Source organism: Penaeus vannamei, chromosome 30, assembly GCF_042767895.1.
Source record: "Penaeus vannamei isolate JL-2024 chromosome 30, ASM4276789v1, whole genome shotgun sequence".
Lineage (NCBI taxonomy): Eukaryota > Metazoa > Arthropoda > Malacostraca > Decapoda > Penaeidae > Penaeus > Penaeus vannamei.
Genome location: NC_091578.1, coordinates 9,578,070 through 9,583,069, shown reverse-complemented (window position 1 = coordinate 9,583,069; position 5,000 = coordinate 9,578,070). Strand labels below are relative to the sequence as shown.

The following is a 5,000-nucleotide window of genomic DNA, read 5'->3' as shown; positions in this document are numbered from 1 at the left end:
TTTCTCTCTCTCTCTCTTTCTCTCTTCTGTGTGTGTGTGTGTGTGTGTGTGTGTGTGTGTGTGTGTGTGTGTGTGTGTGTGTGTGTGTGTGTGTGTGTGTGTGTGTGTCTGTGTGCGTGCGTGCGTGCGTGCGTGCGTGCGTGCGTGCGTGCGTGCGTGCGTGTGTGTGCGCGCGCGTGTGTATGTGCGTGCGTGTTTGCGCGTGTGCGTGCGTGCGTCCGTGCGTGCGTGCGAGCGTGCGAGTATGACGTGAAAGCGTCAATGTGAATTCGTCCTGTGTGACTATGCATGTACGTCTGTGTTTTTATTTACTCTACCTTACACCTCAAAACACCTGAAAGTGTCACAACGGCCTTGATGATCATTCCCCAGCTGGTGAATTCACAGGGCCGGGCCTTCCCACACGCCCCGCTGCCTTGCACGTAACTCCACCCCTTTCTCTTTCTCTCCACTCTTCCATCTTTCGCTTCTCAGTCTCCTCCTCTCTATGCCCTTCTTTTTTCCTTCTCTTTCTTACTTGTTCACTCTCTCTCTCTCTGTCTCTGTCTGTCTGTCTGTCTGTCTGTCTATCTGTCTGTCTGTCTGTCTGTCTCTCTCTCTCAATTTACCTCTAACCTAGTAAGTACTTTTGACCAACCATAGGTATATCACTTACAAGTGGTCATTAAAAACATTTAAAACATACCATAATTTCCATCTTTTATGAGCAATACTGATCATACTATTTGTTTCCTATTTCAAAACTGCTGTTTTTATGCAATATTAGTTAACTGATGTCTATATTCTGAGGTGATATTTGGTAAGTTAGATTCCTACATGCGATCAATATATATGCGTAACGTAAATGTGCTTATACCCAATCATATTCGGTAAATGTAATATCGATCTCGGTTGGTAAAAATCATTTCAATTGTTAAATCTTGAATTCAAACAAGATAGTTTTTTCATGTTTTATACACACACACACACACACACACACACACACACACACACACACACACACACACACACACACACACACACGCACACACATACACACTTACAAACATACATGCATGCGCGCATACCATATAAATGGTATAAACATTTTGCAATCTTAATTTTAGCTGCTTCTCACTAATCACAACTCGCCAACATTGAAGCCCTCCCCCCATCGAATACCTTAAACATCACACAATCCTTTGAAGTTTGACGTATATAAATTGTTATGGTTAAAATGATAGGAAAAGTAAATATTATCCATTTTTTTCCAGACGAAAAATAAAGGTGCAGGAAAATACATGTATGTGTTTGATAGATTTTCATGTACTCGTCCATAGTCAAGCACACTTTGATTGTACTTTCTTTGTGTTGAACATTCCAGAGCCAGCTGTACAAATCTAAGCTTATTCCCTGCTTAATGTGGAACCGCTTGCTAAGCACATCGGCGATCTACAATCACATAAATCTGCTAGGTTCATACAATCAATAATAAAAATATGTACATCGCCGAACATTATCTTAAAGCCGGAGATATAAACTGAAAACAAACAACCAGACATACAAACAAAACAAAGAGCCCAAACTTTCCTGATATCATGAAGCAAACGTTCCACCCAGATCAACACAACTAATCTATTGTAAACGAACTAAACTTACAATACCGTGGATAATTCCCCCTGTACGCACGGAGCTAAGGAACATAGCAACCCCAATTTTCTAACAGCGAGTCGACGTGGCGAAATCAATGAATTTGCAATCACCAGGATGAAAAGACGGCAACGTTCGGATTTTCTTAGTCATCCTTGAGACACCGCTGTTCCTTGCTTTACAAAATCTCGGTTTCTTTACCAACTATGCAAAGATCAGGTCTCTTTCCACCAGTCATGTGATCCCAGAGCTAGTCACAGTGAGACTAGAATAAACACCGCGCATCTAGTACAATCACCTCCGAAGTCAGCCATGGGCATACGTCAACATTACACCACTCGAGGGCGAAAGGTAGCGCGCCAAGGACGCCATTACTCTTCGGAAACGGGTTAATCCCACGGTCGGCCATTTCTAACATCGTCTACGATCCTTTCTTTCAGCAACATTCATTCAACTAAATAAACAATAAACAACTACACCGAACAAAGACACGGAAGAAAAGCCGCGTCTTGCAAACTCTCACGCCCTTTTTGTCTGTTTTAAATTCAAAGGAAGCGGCCGAGAGCGAGAGAGAGAGAGGATGACAGGCAGCGTCGAGGGAAGGGCGGCCGCTCACCCGGCTGCGACGCCAGCAGGGGAGAGGAGGCAAGACTTGGTCATTCGCTCACTCGCTGTGGCCCGGCTGCCTGCTTGGCCACACGAAGGCGACCTGGTGCCTCCTTCGCGCGTCAACAGGACTCCGAGTGGCAAAGCGTGAGGCGTAACTTTTATGCCTGATAAAAAAAAAAAACGGTGGAATGTTTAAATAGCTAGGCTATTTACGAAGGAATTAAAAAATGCAAGGAGGAAATTAAATAGCGACAGGACACAATCGTCAAAGTAGAAGCGAAATGAACTTTCGAATAGTTTTAATCCTTCCGCGGGTGGCGACCTCTCCTGGCAGACTGATTTGCTCTCGGCGTCAGCTGTGAAAGAGAGGTAATTTCCTTGTGCCGTCTTGCCGCAGTGTGACTGAAATCTCAGAGAAACGGTAGCATGAAACATAACAATGAAAAAAACGCTCTGACCGTGAAATTGTAGTGAAGATAAGTTATGAAGTTGCGCAAAAGTTAACGATTTTATGGCCAAGCAATGTGGCATACATGAACGCGCGTGCTAAGGATTTTTGTTTTGTTTCCCAAACAGTAATCGACATGCAGCCAACACAACGGTAAGTCACGATCTATATGAAAAATATAGTTGTAGAAACACACTAAGGTGACATCTGTTTTCATGACATTTATGAACGTTTATAAACAGCGAATAAAAAAGTAGGAGAAATTGAGATACTCACCAATTTATTTTTGATTTTGCCAAAAAGTTTGGAGGATCATTCGAAACGACGCATGCAACTGATAAAAATACAAGTTGCATCATGTGAATGTATCTTCGGCTGTGCAAGAGCATTGGCATCTGGGACATCAGTACGATGATACATATATATGCTATCAGGCTATCTAATATCTATCTCGGAATATATCCAATAACAAGGTCAAATAAGCTTTTAAAGACAGGGATTAGTATAAGTGAATGCCTTAAGTCACAGATGCATTGTCAGTCATGTAAACTATATTTTCTTTCTTGCTTCAATGTATAGGCATGGATATAGGGTAATAAAGGCATTGAATGAAACGAAATTCACATATATGCTGAACAAAGATAATGCTACATCATACTGAATGGGCAGATTTAAATATTTTATGAAAATTATATTTCAAAGGCAAATTAAAAACCATAAATAAATTGTCAAAACTATAAAATTCACCGACACTACTTTCTATTCTGATCTTTATTTCAGTGTCACTAATATGGAAGTGAGATTAAATAAGAACTTACTTTATACTAATAAAGAAAACGACGAAAAAAATTCATCATTATTCCACAAGACCTTCGCACATGCAAACACAAATGGATATGCACATTGTTACGCATGCACGAGCACACACACACAATCTTTCTCTCTCTCTCTCTCTCTCTCTCTCTCTCTCTCTATCTCTATCTCTATCTCTATCTTTATCTCTATCTCTCTCTCTCTCTCTCTCTCTCTCCTCTGTGCACACACATATATATATATATACACACACACACACACACACACACCACACACACACCCACACACACACACACACATATATATATATATATATATATATATATATATATATATACATATATATATATATATATATACCTGTGTGTGCGTGCGCGCGTGTGTGTGCACACAAAAAGCGTTCTCACATGTACAGTGCCATATTGTTTCAGTTTATTTTCCTAAAACAAAATGTTAAATAAAATGCTGTATTCGATCTCGGACTATAACTTCCCTGGACTGCATTTAATGATACGATGATTGTATGTTTGTTCTGGAATAAAAAGCTTGAAAATAACAAGGGAGAAAAATATTTACGGGACTGGCAGGGCGAATCCGTGAAAAACGCGCCTTTGTTTGTAAACAAACATCGGCATTTCGATTTTTGTTAAGTAGGCCTATTTCAAGTAGTACCTAAAAATGCCTAAAATACGATTAGCGTTATCGGCGTAGTAAGAGAAAATAAATACAAAGATAGTGCTTGAGTTAAGAATTCTATACATTTGGAAATTCCATAGCCGAAGAAATAAAAGATACCATTTATGTATGTATGTATGTGTGTGTGTGTGTGTGTGTGTGTGTGTGTGTGTGTGTGTGTGTGTGTGTGTGTGTGTGTGTGTGTGTGTGTGTGTGTGTGCGTGCGTGCGTGCGTGCGTGCGTGTGTGTGTGTGTGTGTGTGTGTGTGTGTGTGTGTGTGTGTGTGTGCGTGCGTGCGTGCGTGCGTGCGTGCGTGCGTGCGTGTGTGTGTGTGTGTGTGTGTGTGTGTGTGTGCGGGCGTGCGTGCGTGCGTGCGTGCGTGCGTGTGTGCGTGCGTGTGTGTGTGTCTGCGTGCGTGCGTGCGCATGTGTGTGTTAAACGCTCAAGTTAATAAATAAACATCTTTATCCTCGAACCTCCAGTAGTAAGAAGGAAAATCAGGAAAAAAAACACGATGAAGGCCACGCTGCAGAGTGCGTGTGAAGTGTCCCGGCGTTTCTGATTTCGAGAAGGACAACTGTTTATATTCTCATGGCTGGAGGGGGGCGGGAGTTCGAGTACATGACCCCGGGAGAGGGCACATGGCACAAGGGAGGGCCACAGGGCACAGGGGGAGGGAGGGTACACGATCTAAGGGAAGGAGGGGCGCTAGGCAAGAGAAGGGAGGGGCACAAGAGAGGTGGAAGGGGGGGAGGGGGGAGCCACATGGCACGGGGGTGGGAACAGGGCACGAGAAGGAGGAGGGCACAGGGGGGTTGGCACTACT

At 42.7% G+C, this 5,000-nt stretch overlaps 1 protein-coding gene across 1 annotated transcript in view; it reads right to left on the bottom strand.

Annotated features, from left to right (window-relative positions):
• PH4alphaEFB (prolyl 4-hydroxylase subunit alpha-1) overlaps nucleotides 1-2,402 on the bottom strand; it is a 22,083-nt gene extending 19,681 nt beyond the window's left edge. Inside the window, exon 1 of the mRNA XM_070142966.1 lies at nucleotides 2,246-2,402. The gene's annotated coding sequence lies outside the window, so the exon portion shown is untranslated. The remainder of the gene's footprint in view (nucleotides 1-2,245) is intronic.
• Between the last annotated feature and the right edge of the window lie 2,598 nt (nucleotides 2,403-5,000).